The sequence below is a fragment of the Mycteria americana genome, chromosome 7 (assembly GCF_035582795.1).
Source record: "Mycteria americana isolate JAX WOST 10 ecotype Jacksonville Zoo and Gardens chromosome 7, USCA_MyAme_1.0, whole genome shotgun sequence".
NCBI lineage: Eukaryota > Metazoa > Chordata > Aves > Ciconiiformes > Ciconiidae > Mycteria > Mycteria americana.
In genome coordinates this window covers 24,301,917-24,316,699 of record NC_134371.1, presented here as the reverse complement: position 1 = coordinate 24,316,699, position 14,783 = coordinate 24,301,917, and the positions used below count along the sequence as shown (strand labels likewise).

At 40.3% G+C, this 14,783-nt stretch overlaps 1 protein-coding gene across 3 annotated transcripts in view; it reads right to left on the bottom strand.

The window, feature by feature from the left end:
* The window catches only part of PIK3CB (phosphatidylinositol-4,5-bisphosphate 3-kinase catalytic subunit beta), a 115,401-nt gene that overhangs the window by 70,234 nt on the left and 30,384 nt on the right, over positions 1 to 14,783 (bottom strand). The window contains exon 1 of one of the 3 annotated variants that reach the window (XM_075507404.1): positions 14,136 to 14,273. The exons of the other annotated variants lie outside the window; for them this stretch is intronic. The gene's annotated coding sequence lies outside the window, so the exon portion shown is untranslated. Of the gene's footprint in view, positions 1 to 14,135; positions 14,274 to 14,783 lie in introns of those variants that run through there. 3 annotated transcript variants of the gene reach the window in all.

The window sequence follows — 14,783 nt, the reverse complement described above, 5'->3', positions numbered from 1 at the left end:
CATAGATGTAAAACTGCTGCAAAAAAACCTACTGGTTCCACCCAAAAGTTACTAACTGAATAAATATTAACTTGCATTTTAAACAGAGAAATAAAACAGTGAGTCTTCATCTTGGCTCTGCAAAGATCTTATCACCATTATTTAGATACTTGAAACATTATTAATAGGACTACTCGTGATTTCTGCTTCTTGTGATCTCTTCTGTGTAGTTATTTTCTTCACTACTTTCACATGCTAATGTTTCACTTCCCATTTACATTCTGTTAAATGCCTAATATGGTGAAACTATGCAAATTTACTTCTATTTAGTTCCCAAATTCTGCTTTTTGTTGTGTGCATATTTAATTTTATATAAATGAGAACACATTAGTAGAGTTAAATAGCAAGACTAAACAATTAATTGTTCAGTAATTAATTGTTATGAGCCATTTTGTGAAGCTACTTCCCACTCTGCTCCAGATACCAGTTTAAAGGCTTTGTTCTTTACCATTAAAACTAACTCTGAAGTGTGGATTGCAAGAGATTATGAAGTAACACAGTAGTGTCTAGCTAAGTGTACTTCAAAGACATGCTGCTGCAGTCCAACTTGCTGTTTGATTCCAAATATTACCGCATGATAAACAGCAACAGTATTTCATCACTAACATCACGTATATAGTAAATACTAACTGAAACTATAAGTAATCACTAAGAATATTTCTTGTGACAAAGGAGGAAAAACTCAAGCATCTAACAAATGCAGTTTACCTTCAGCTATATCCAACACTCAAAAGCAAATCTATTAAGCTCTTTTAGGTAATGAAACACCGTGCATTTTAATTTGCTCTTGCTCCCCACTCCCCTCCCTTTCAGGTTGTGAGACTTCTATTGCCTCATACTCCAGTGCTGAAAGCTCAGGGTGTTATCAAAGGAGCTGCACGTTACATGCCACAGTGTACAAACTCAGGTTCTCAGTGTGTGTATGGAAACCCTCCAAGAACCTCAACTGTGTCACAAAACAGAAAGGGAGAGAAGGCAGACTGCCACTAGGGGAATGTGGAAGCAAGATGAGCACGGTTTGAAGAAAGCAAGGACAGCTACCCTCCTGCTCGTATTAGCTGCTCAACAGCAAACCTGATACGCATTTAAAGCGGAGGGGAAAAATAGGCAAAACTGAACAGAAAATTAATAGCAAGCCTGAATACAAATTTGGGCTTTTGGTTTAATTCTTACACTTCCTCCGATACATTAAAATGACAGAAGCTTTACGATATCCCTATTCCTTCTAGCCCTTATGTATGAATTTAAGATTGGCAGTACAATAGCAATCAGTGCACCATTTACAACATACATAAGATACGTACAAGAACTTATCTGGGAGTGATTTTGAGACCAAATTTTCTAATATAAAATTAAACAATCACATTCCCAGGTTCCAATATAATCTTTTGCATTAATATCTATATTTATAGCAGGATTATTTTATCCCTTTTGTTAACTAATTTTTCTTCACTATAATAAAAGCTGCAATGCAATATATATTGGTAGACTGTCTCCCTTAATGCCTTTTTACATAAAGTTCTATAACCTTCCTGATCACCTGGTATATCTATTATTTAACAAGAGAAAGTGTATGGCTATCAAAGATTCTGTCTTCTTAGAGCTGATAAATAATTCCTAGCACCACCACCAGTTTTTATTTATTTTTTTAAAAAACAAAATTCCCTTCCACATTAATAAACTTAATCAACTTTATGAAAGCTACTAAGTATAAAAAATGAGAATAACTACTCAACAAGTATGCACTACCAGGCTCTACTCATGGAAGTTCGGTTGGGTTTTGGGTGGGTATTTTGAGGGTTTGGGGTTTTTTATTTTGTTTGTTTTACGTCACACACCCCACAACCCCCCCCCCCCCCCCAAAAATGTAAAAATATCAAGTGTCATTTCAGCATGACAACTCATAATATTACATAATTTAAGAACCCTAAATTTACACTACTCCTAGGCTAGAAGCAAGGGAGTGCTTGGTAAAAAAAAAAACAAAAAACAAACAAACAAAAAAACCCCAAAATACAACCCTCTTCTCATCAAGCCAACAGTTCAAATCTTGATTTGGATCCAAAAGTCAGATTTGAATAGTATTCGTATGTTTTACACTGCTTTTAGATATATCACCTAAAATTACAGAACACTTGATGTATAAAAAAAGAAAAACAAACCCCTCTATTTTCATCAGCTGCAATGCCTAGCATAGTGATTTAGACTATATGGCATTTTTCAGCTTCATTAATGAAAAGGTTTCAGTAGGTTTAAGAACTATCTTTTCTACAGGCTTCTTTCTGACAGAAGCAAAAGCTTTTTGTGGCATCAGGGAACACTGCAGTGACAAATTTACTTCTATATTCTGAGAAGGAACAGAGCTATAGTAGTACTAGAGGTGTAACTTGCTCGAAGTACCCTTTTCATTGCATTGTCATGTATATTCCCCTCAGCGAATTTTGCACAAAGAGTAGCAACAGCTATGACCCCATGGGATAGCAGCACTGGCAGAGCACAGAAATACTTGGGGAATAATCTTCCTCCATAAAGAGAGCAATCTGCTTGACATATCTCTAACACAGGTGAACGACTTCTTACCCTTAGTATCGTAGATACATCGTAGATATCATGAATAGAACTGCTTTAACCAGATTAATTCCACATTCAATATGATCAAATTGCAAAGCAATTCCTGACACTGAGATGAACCATGAACAGCAAGATGGAAAGAATAAAATACAACCCTCTTAACTTTCTGAGTAACATCTCTAAAACCACAAGACTAAACAGGAACCTGACAAAGGCTGGACTGAAAATGATACAGTCTCTGATATTTTCACAGGCAAGGTACGGAAGGACTGAGGAAAGGAGGCAGCAGATGCATGCTGGAGAATGTATTTATCGTCCTGCTACCACTGAATTGTAAGATCAATATTTACATCAGTTTCTGGCAATAGGCACCTAAAAGCTCTCTCCTTCTCCAATAAATGAGAATGACCTCCTCCTCCTTCCAGAGCAAACCACTAGAGAGACCTTCTTTTGACAACCACTTCACTACGTCAGAACAACTTTCTGTTCCAGAGCATGTTGCTTCACCTCCAAACCACAGCAGTAGTAGTAGTATACAAGGTATATAAACCTGGGCACAGAGAAAAGCACTGGAACAGCAGCATTTGTAGTTAAGAAAGCAATTCTTAAAATATGCTGCAAAAATCAGAAATCAAAAAAATGACTCTTGCAAATGAAAGCAAAGGCTTTTCAGTTTTCACATAAACAAATCTGCTTTGACCATGATAAAAATTTCTCACCACCACACTTGACAGAAAAAGAATGATTTACCATGGGGTGCAAGTCTTGAGGAAAGACTCAGAAGACATTTGCCTTAACTCCTTTCAAATTCTCTTCCATAACTCAGAAAGAAAACAAAGCCCCTCTATAATCCTATTTTACTTCTTACAAGTAAATCACAGGAAAAAAAAAGTACATCACAGAACAACAGAAAATTAAACAACACTGACAGCATTTCATTTGCCACTGCACCCCAAGAAATCTTTCTTCAGGTTAACTGGGTCTGTTAATCACCAAAATGTAGAAGCTTGAGCTGAAAGTTTCAGGAATGCTGGCATTTCTGAAGACTCTTCTTGTGTAAGGGGTCTAACCAACCACACCACCTGTTTTTCAAGAAAACTGCCATTACATCGGTAGAAACTCTTTTTATTACTCCACAAATAGAGTTAAAAGCCACAGTAAAAGTAGCATGCTACTTTCCTGGCCAACAAGCCCCAATTAAATTAACAATGAAGAAGCAACTTTTGGCATCAAGAGGGTGGAAAATTTTCATAAAAATTGGTGTATATTTTAGGTCTGGCTCTTTTGAGCTTTGTCAGTATAGCACACACAGCCTGCATCTCATTCTCATGAGCCAATAACCCCAGAAGATCAGTCTTAAGCAGTGATGTGCCAGTATTTTAAAAATCGGCAAGTAGTGATGGGAAGACAAAAAGAGCCACCAAATGCTGAAGGCCTCTTTAAATCCTGTAGTTGCATGCAATAAATGTTGACAAGTTATCAAAGTACAAATAAATCTGAAAATACAGCTACATGATTTGTGAAATTCACATTAAAAACAAAGTAACTTGAGGACACTAAAATGATTAGCTGCAGTGATAGACTAAGGCAAGAATTGCCCTGCCTTCTCATAAAGTTTACCTAGAAATTAACTGGAACAGGAATCTTAACTCAGAGAAAATAGCTATAAATAGAAGGGGGTTAATCATTCAAATTTCTATTCCCATGACAGCAATACACTAAAGATTCTAACTTTTTAATCTTTTAATATGATGCTTTAAAAATACTTTAGCTGCTGTACTACAGTCTGCTTCTACCTACTTTTTATGAATAATTTCTCCTTTTTTTTTTTTAAATACAATAAAGGAGATTTTCTTTCAACAAAAGCATTTTCACAGATACTAGGCAAAGTGAGGCTGCACATCAGCTGGGGTGATTATATGTGGCCACTTAAATGGATTTTTTTAAATGGGGCCACATAAAAATACATTTACCTTTTCCCCAACCTAATATAAAGCACATAAACCCTATTTGCTATACATTTCAACTACCATAGCTGCTACAAAGTATTTTTCAATTAAGCATTTGCATTTATCCTAAAGTAGCATCTCACATACTTTAAGGTCCATGACAGTTGACATTATGTATGTTCAAGGACGTATACACAAGATAAAGTTTACCGAGCAAAGACACCAAAGAAAAAGGAACTGCTACATCCCCAACGCACAGATGAAAACACACTATGATAACCAAACTTCTCTAAGCTCAAACAGCAGCCGTGTGACACACTCGGAAACAGAACCTAATTATTACAAATCCCTAGCCAGTGCTTTACCCACAGTATTTCTCACCCAAGTAAATTAATGTTGAAGCTTTCAAGTTAAACAAAATGGAGTAAAGGAAAAAATACACAGAGAGAAGTTCTTTATTTAAAAAGCAGAAATAGATAAGGACTTTGGTCATTTTGTGGTGAATAGCAAATGGAATATAAAGTGAGTTGTAATCCAGCATATTTACATTTGCAGTGACAGAAATTATTAAAGCACCCAATATGCACATTCAATTTCAAAAGATACAGAGCTGCTGCAAATCTTGATGAAACTACTACAAATTCAGATGAGAAATGTGGAGGAAAATACTTGATTGTGGTCGTAAGATTACTTCTAACTTTTTAAGTTATGTCTTCACATCCTTTCAAATATTGTTTTTACTGAAGAATTCAATTCCTACTAAAGAACCTTTCCTTTTTATTAAGTACTCTTCTGCTATTCTTAATCACTGTAGCTCTTCATACACCAGATTTATTTACAGTACTCAAAGGAAGTAGAGATTACTATAGTTATCAAAACAGACTGCCATATAAAAATAAACAATTTTTAAGTACTTGTGTTAGTTGAACTCCAAGAACTCAGGCAGAATCACACTGTTAAAAAATGGTACCCTAACACTTAAAGCAACAATTCAGTAAAGAAAAATGCTTTTATTATTACTCGGGTAAAAAATAAAGTTAGATCATTATGTTGAGCTTATTAAAATTTTCAACATAGCTAGAGACCACCTAATTCAAGTGTAAATAAACATTTTTAATAAAAAATATGATTTCCTTATATTACTACCACTAGTAGTACATGTAAAACAGTATTTCCAAAGCGGAGAAGTAAAACTGGACTAGGATGAAGACTTGCTGTATTCCATACAGTTTAATACACATCTTAATAGTGGTACCTCTTTAAATAACAGTTGAAATTTTGCAAGGGTTTATACATAGTTTGTAATAGTTTGTAATCATAATGAAGTTATTAAAGTTAGTTATGTAGATGGATGCAGATTATCAGTATATTAGAAAGTATTTTTTAATTTTTAATAAAATATAAAAGGACTTTTGTCAAAAGCATTGTGTCTGTCTTACGTGGATATTAAAAATAAGCTGAACAATATCAGCCTACTGAGAACAAATAATGAGTCCCTCCTCATTTTTATTAACAACAGAAAAGAAAGTCTTTTTTTGCTAGCACTACAAAGTTTTGTGCCAAAAATTAACGTACCATTTGCTGCTGACAATCTGCCAGATTAATGATGCTTTTCTTCACTCAAGAGGGTTCAGAAACTACTACTCACTTTCCAGTCAGCATTTATCACATATTCCCAAATACAGTCTTCCCATGAAAAGAAAAACAAGACAGCTCTTCTCCACACACATACACACACCACTTCACACTTAAATTATTACCACCAGTAAATAATTTAAAATACTTCAGCAGACGCAAACAAGTAGTGTTCACCTCCCGATATTATGGCTCAATCCTAATGTCACGGTGCGCGTAAGACTCCCATGAAACCTCCATTCAAATCTGACGATAGAAAACTGAAGGAATAAAATCCAGAATCATAGAATTGTTTAGGCTGGAAAAGACCTTTAAGATCATCAAGTCCAACCGTTAACCTAACACTGCCAACTCCACCACTAAACCATGTCCCTAAGTTCCACGTCTACATGTCTTTTGAATACCTCCAGGGATGGTGACTCCACCACTTCCCTGGGCAGCCTGTTCCAATGCTTGACAACCCTTTTGGTGAAGACATTTTTCCCAATATCCAATCTAAACCTCCCCTGGCACAACTGGAGGCCATTTTCTCTTGTCCTATCACTCGTTACTTGGGAAAAGAGATCACACCCACCTCGCTACAACCTCCTTTCAGGGAGTTGTAAAGCTGCATTTAAAATTTTATTTCCTACTAGGTTTGGACTCGTTATTGGGGTTTTTGTTCTTGTAGATTTCCATAAATTAGTAACAGGACTTGCATTCTACTGTCTCTCATTGACACTTGGCCACTTCATACGCCTATATGGACTGCATACACATATCTGCACCAACTCTGTTTTACTGCTGGCTGTATACCAAGTACTAACTCTTCTTTGCCTAGAGGATCCCTGGTTATGACTCGGACAATTCTCCTTAAATATCTTCACTGACTTCCTGCATCCTTAGCAGGGCATACAGATAACTAGACAGCAAATTCAGAGGTCCTCAGCTGAAACAAAAAGAAGACACTCAGCACTAAAGCCTAGAAATACAAATACTCCAAGCCCACATGATTTTCAGAACACAACACACAATTGAGAATCCCAAAGGCCTTGCCTCCCTTAGCAGCACCCATTTAAGTCCAAAAGGGATCTGAAAAAACACGCCAACATCCCAACACCAGCAGAAAAACAACATTGCCAGCCATCTTCAAGCACTGAAACATACACGATCCAAAACCAGGCCTCCCAGTGTCATGATTTCTACCGCACCAACCCCCACATCTCCCCTGGTGTACCTCTAGTCCCAGACTGCTGAGCCCTTACTATAGCAGTCCATTCATTTCCTAGCCTGGACCTCACCTGTGACTACTGGTTTCCTTCCCTCACACAGCTGTCTCCAGAGAGTCCTTTCTTCTGTAGATTCCATCTTACAGAACGTTATACTTTGTAAAGCATAAATTATTTCTAATACACATCCTCACCACAGGACCCCAAAGGACACTGCAAGGAACAATAGCCTATGTCTCCAAGAACCAGCAGTCTAAAAAGACAAGAAACTTAACAGAGTGAAGACTCACACAGAGTTAACACACAGGTCCTTAATTTCTTTGGGGGTTGGGAGGGAAATAATGAGGGATCTGGGGAGAAGGAATAAGCCAAGACTAGTAAATTTAATGACAGACTCTAAGAAGGGGGAAAAAAAAAAGTAAAAAACCAGGAATACTGAAAGGTGGATGAAGTGGAAAAAAGTACATGCATGAGGACCAAAGTGCTTTTCAAAAACTGAGGAAGGAATTTGAGGCAAGAAGCCAATGAGGAAGGGGATAAAGTGCCCAATGCAATCTTTAAATTACATTTTATGTGCTTCTTTCTACCACATTAACTTTGTACTTAGCTTTGAGTTTATCCTGACAACATTTACCTTTGTTTACCTGTTTCTCCTCTGTGTGTATACACAAACCACAGGGTAACTTAGAGCCTTCTGGAGGACACAATACTAAATAGCAATGCTCACATCACTGACAGAAAACCATCATACTGCAATGCTTGAAAGCAATCTTTCTGGGGATTATTTGTAGCAACACAAATGTAATCGTTTTTTTAGATCAGATATGCTTTATATTCTTCTGTTATTAACATTCTATACTCATGAACATCAAATTGTTAACTGAAAATAACATAGCACATTTCGAATAGCACCTTTTGTTCTTAGAAAATAAAATGATGCAACAATATCAAAATCCATCTCTCAAGCACCTTATTTACAAAAGATAAAAAAGGCATTGCTTAATAGACAGCTACCACAAGAACCTCAAGCACTACAAACATTACCAGTTATCCTATTTTCTAGAGACTTTTTGCAATACTCTCCAAACCATCTACCTACTCTGATTTTTAAACTGCTGCTAGTACTCCGTAGTTGCATACAAGCACAAGTCTTCCACATTAAATCTGTCACAAAAGCACTTGACAGCAGGACTGTGAGCCTCTTACAACGTCAGGTCGATCCTACAGAACACCAGCTATTGCACATTCCACATAAAAGCTTTCATAAACAACTATTCTTATGCTTACTTTTTAAATACTTCATTGCTTCGTTAAAGATACCTTCTTTGCATTCAGACAACAAAACACTTTCAGAAACACTGAAAATTAGCAAACGCTTTATAACGATACTGTATCATAAAACCAAAGACACACTAGTATTCTTATTAATTCTTATTAACTGACAACACAAACCACAAACACTCCCATGACTTCCACAAAACTATTTATCTACCTCTACTGTCCAAACAAGCTATTGCACACATGCTGCCAGTTGATGCAAACTCAAAGCTTACATCATCTAACTCATTTTTGAATCCTCTCAGGTTTTTTTTAATCCAGTGGATATATGGTGCCTGGGGGCAAGGGGAGGACAGAAATGACTCAAAGTGAGAGCAAACAGTGCAAGCTCCTAATGGACTCCACATCACTTAAGAACGTTCATCAGTTCCAAATTAACACATGAACAAAAGCCTCTGCTTTCTGCTCTGGATACAAGAAATCTGGAAACAAAAGCCTCAGAAAAACATTGTGAAAAGAAGTTTAGACTCTTCAGTCTAAACCTCTGGTAGTCCCCAAAAGTGTACTTCAAAAGGTAGTAATGAGAACACACCGATTACTTGGGTCTCATAAAAAGAAATTAGAAATCACAGGGTTGTCACCTCCTCCCCTCTTACAAGTAAACTCATGCGAAAAAGAAAGATACCATTACATACAGGCACAAAAATTAATCCCACAACACACTTTTTTTTTTTTTTTTTTTTTCATCACAGGGCATGTCTTTTTCAATCATCATAGTTGGGGGGGGGGGGGGGGGGGGGAAGAGATATTTATACAGCTATTTTATGTGCAATACTCACAATTCTTCATGATCTCTTAGAAGTACTTTATTTTAGAGGCAGATCTATCCCATCAGGTCAACTCACTCCACCCCTGCCCCAAGGAACTATACCTCACTTGTTCAAATTTTCTGTTAAAAGGAAAAGTGAAGTAGTAAAAAATCTGGGGATCATTTACCAACTTAACATGGGAAGTAAAACTGTTGAGCATTACAGCAACATGTAGAGTAAGTTACACAAGCATAAAACTAGACACTGATATCTCTGATGGAGTTCCTTTAAGACATTTTGATGCAGAATTCACAAAGCTCTTCTAAAAATTCAGAATAACTATTGCAAATAATAGCAAGATATTCTGGAAACAGAGGAGCACCCTTTATAATTCAATTTCATAGTATAAATTTAATGCCACACTACTTATCAAAAATATGCAAGTTTGACAATTTTGAAAGAAACAGAAGTTATGAGTAGCAAATTTACATTAAGTATATTTTGCATCAAAAGAAACATTATAGTACTCATAATTCTTATGCTCTTTTTAAAGTAAATAGAAAAAATATTTCTATATATGTAGATTTAGCTCCAAAGACACAAAATTACTCCTGAGTTCAATTAATTCACAATTTTAAGGTCAGGAACTCTAAGATAAGAAACTGAATAATCAAAGTTCTCACAGCTGCCCCCCTCCTTCCCCCCCCTTTAATGCAACTTAAAAAGATTTGGGGCATTTTCCCCTCCATGGCCAACAGCCAAAGCCGTGAAATGGAAATAGCAAAGACTGTACCTGAGGACCATCTGGGTCCTCTATTTGCATACAACCAAATTTACAAAAGGCCATATTCTGTAGCATGCTAGCAATTAAACTTTGGCTACCTAAAACTGCCAAAAGCAAAACAAATAAACAATGTGCATCCCTCCCCCCTAAAAAAATTATCAGTGGGAGACAGTATAATTGCTCCAATCCTACTTCTCAAAGGAAGCTTTTTTTGACACATCAGCATCACTATTTGTTTCTTTAATCTTCTGAAGCCAGTATGTAAATTCAGTTATTTTGCTAGCTACATATCCACAACCATTTGCACGAGGGCCTCACTCTGCAACTCTAATATATTTAAATGGAACCACATTCCTGAATTTATTTCTAGCAAGGGTTGAGATATAAAGATTTACCCATGTAAATTTGACAGACTGTAAAATAGATTGGTCAATGGTGCACATAAACTAACTGGTACTTCAGGTATCATACAAATACATGTAACCTTAACCTTGTAGAATCTCCGATTTGTGATAGTTGACAGAACCACCACCTTGTTACCTGCTGTTAATTCTGGACCATAAGTATATACCTTACCAACCCAAAGCAAAACCTCCCGCTTACAAGTTACTACTCCTATTTCTAAAAATTAATTTCAAAAAACTGTTAAAATTTCTAATGCAAGATGATTTTTGCCACCAGATCTGATTTAATTATCAAAACAAAACACCCGGAAACTTTCCTTTGGTGAGTGACTGTGAGGACTAACAGCACCGTCACAAAACAAATTGTTTAATGCACTCGGACACTAATACTGAATTTTTTTTAGCCCTCTGCGATTCAACATCCTCCTATTCTGATGCAAGAATTGAGATTTGAGATGTAGTATGTAACACCATGTGTGTCAATGCTCCAAGTGTATCAGTTTGAGTACAAACATTCATTTACTAATAAAAAAAAACAAAACAAGCAAGCTTTTCTATGTAACTGTGTAAACGATGCTTGTTTCAGATTTTTCTCTCCTGGACTGCTTTCACAGAAACTGCCAGTTGTGAAAAAGGGTTAACTTCAAAACTTAACGGTCTGCTGCTACCAAGCCTGGCAAGTCAGAAAGTCCATCTCAAACCAAAGCAGCCCTGTGGACTTTGCATAAAACACAATGCCACGTTCCACAGCCCAACAACCCAGTATTTATTTTCAGATAAGTTAACTGGTGGCAACTTTTAGAGAACCAAGGGCAAAGCTTCCACGTGTATGTCTAGATCTATGAAAAAGCACTTAAGCTACTTGAACTCTGTGCCTCTGGTCACCGAAACACAATAGCAGCTTTCTAGTTAAACAGACAAAACACCAGCATGCATTTTCACCCAACTTCTAAATAACAAGTCAGTATTTTTCCTGCACCCTCCTCGTATATATAGCATTCTGACAGCTTGTATTTTTACTGTGTTTTGTTTTTAAATTTCACATTTACGAAATACAGCATATTGCAGATACATGCAAACTTTAAAAAAAGTGTGCAACATTTCACAAGCCTATTGACTCTACGTTCAATTTCCAAGAAAGGGAAAGGAGTAGTGAAATCAGAGAGAAGCAGCAGAATACGTTCTCTCTTTACTATATGACAAGAATCAAAGATTTTTTTTTTTTTTAAGAAGGCTTTCCTACACTAGAATTTGGAGTTCTGCCAAAAGTCTATAGACAATTGGAGAACTAGAGAATTTATGACATCAGATATTCCAAGGAAGTGAAACCTGACTTAACGGAAGTGATTTTTATTCAAGAAAAACAGATATTTAGACAGACATCAACAAAAATATTTGAAGACCATGTGTGGAGGAAGTTCCTTTTTAATTTTTTTAAAAAATGTTTAATTACAGGCTGAAACCCCACCCAAACATGTTTCCAAGTCAATCCACAACAAAACACTCTTGATATTACCAATGTCCATGATATTCTTTTAAAAAAGGCCAAAAAAACAGTTACCAAAGAATTTTTGTTCAATAATCTTTTTCCTTCTCTCACTCTTCTGAAAAGCACTGCTTGCTGGCATGAAACTTCCGAAGCCTGGAAAACCATCATCAGTCTGAACTGAAGCTTCTAGATCAAAGTTTCCAAGTGACCTGGTGATTGATTCCCCAGCCACCTTAATGCATTCCACTAGACTTGGATATTCAATATTTCTTTATATGCAATTTTCCTAAAAGCAATGTATTATAAAGTTTTATTTCACCTTTTAATTATTCTTTGAAGACCTACAGCTGTGGGAGTCTCTAGCTAATACTGCAAACCACAGGCCGATCAAGCTTCTATGACATCCTTCATGTATTCACGTAACTTCGAAACCTAAACTACAGCCCTGAACACATAAATAATGTGTTCCTGGGGTTTCTAGTAATGCCCAGCTTCAAGAACTTCCTAAGCCTGAATAAAGTTCAATATCAACAGTATAACAGCAGCGTTGACTTAGAGAGTACATAACATTTACTTTGGCTACAGTTGTCAATTCCAAATGAACATAACTCATCAACGTATCTGGTGACAAGAAAAGTCTGTAAATGCAGAAAGTTCTGGCAAAAAAACCCCTAAGCTTTCTTGATTTTGGAAGGTATCCAGCATCAGTCTGTAAGCACACATGTGTTGGAGCTAGACAAACCAGTGATTCTGGCATGAAAGGTTTCCGTTTTTCTTTCAGGAACTCTTTGGGACTAATGAAGATTTATTCCCCCCTTACACAGAAACAGGTCCTCATCTGTGGAAGAGTTTAGTTGTCTGTTAAGAAAGTATATGATGACAGCACACTGCCAAAGCGATCATTCTGTGTACTACCCACTCTAGGCTGCACAGAGTATGAGCATCTAACGGGAGCATCTGACTGGAAAGACACTTCATAAACACTACTCTTCCATACAAATTCCTGTGGTTCAGAAGGAAAACAGCACTCAGAAACTCAGCTGAAAACTGCCAGGAGTATCGAATAATCTAAACGTCATTTAAAAATAGCAAAGCAATCACTCAGAGTTCTCAGCTGGGAAGAAAAAAAATAACAAAATCACCAGGCATAAAGCAAAGACCAAGACTGCCTGGCGGAACCTCACAGAGCAGAAGGCGCTGAACACCTAGCGACCGCCAAGGCTCTTCCAAGGGCCGCTCAGAGCCCCGAGGCTGCGGCAGGGCCTCAGAGGCTCTGCCGCTCGCCACCCCGCTGCCCAGCGACCCCGAGGCACGAGGAGGGCCCGCACCGGGGGTGTCACAACGGGACGCCGCCCGCGCCCGACACGCGGGAGCCAAGAGGCCGCACCAGACCCAAAGCAACTGCAGCAGCGGCGGAGCAGCAAGTCCCCGGCCGGTTGCACAATGACCCGCCATCCCGAGGGCGCAGGATGCGCGCGAGCCACTTGTTGCGGCGGCCGTTACCGCCGCGCGCTCTTGCGCAACGCCGGCTCGCGGCACGGCAGCGCACAAAGGCTCCCGCCCGCTCCGCCGAGGCGGCCAGTGACCGGCGCGAGGCCGCCACCGCCCGCCCCGGGCCCCTCACGCCGGCCCCGCGCCCCTCTCCGCTGACAAACGGCCGCAGCCTGCCGAAACCTTCCCCCCCGCCGGGGAGAGGGCAGAGTCTCCCGCTCGGTTGAGCAAGTACCGTGTCGCAATGAGCGGCAGCCGAGAAGTGCCCTCTTCCTGCGGAGCTCGGCCCCGCGGGGCGGGGAGGGACCGAAACGAGCCGGTGGTGGCGACCGAGGGGAAGCCCCGCCGCACCCCTACCGCCACGCAGACCTGCCTGCCCGCCCGCGGGCGTCCGGCCGGTCCGTCCCGTCCCCCTCAGCGCGGCACAGCCAGCTCGGGCCGCCCAAGATCCCCCGCCCGCCTGCCCGCGCATACCCACCTGCGCGGGCAGCGGCCGCCGCCTTCTCCTGCGCCGCCCTCCAGCCAGCGCGGCGGCGCTGGCGCTAGCAGGGAGCCTGCTCCCTCACGCCGCCACCGGTAACGGCCGCGCCGCGCGCTGCTGCCTCCTCCGCGGGCACGGAGGGGGTGCCGGGCGTTACCTAGGCAATAGCTTCGCCCTCGGGTCCCGCCCCACCCCCTTGGCGCGGGCCGCCAACCCGGGCGCAGCTTTCAGTATCAAACCGCAGGCGACGGCCAATCGCGCAGAGCGTCCCCGCCCCTCATTTTCCCGTGAGGGCCGGAGCTGGCGGCGGGGCGGTGGCGAGGGGCCCCCAAGGCTCTGCCCCGGGCAGCGCCGCGGTGGGCGGCGCCGGGGCTCAGCCGCGCCTCTGGTCGGTGCCGGCCAGTGCTGCGGGGCAGGCGGCGAGGTGGCGTCGCCCGCCCGCCCTGGCGTGCGCCGGACGAGCGTCCTGGGGCGGGCCGGAGCTCCGCTGTGAGAGTTACGCCGCGGAGCCCCGCGCGAAAACCCCGGTTGCGAGCTACGGCAGGGCTCGCCAGCTACCGCCACCTCCCAGCCCCGCTTATTTACCAGTAGTTTCATTTCCCCCGCCCTTGTTTGGCACTCCCTGACTGCGCTTCTCCATAGTCG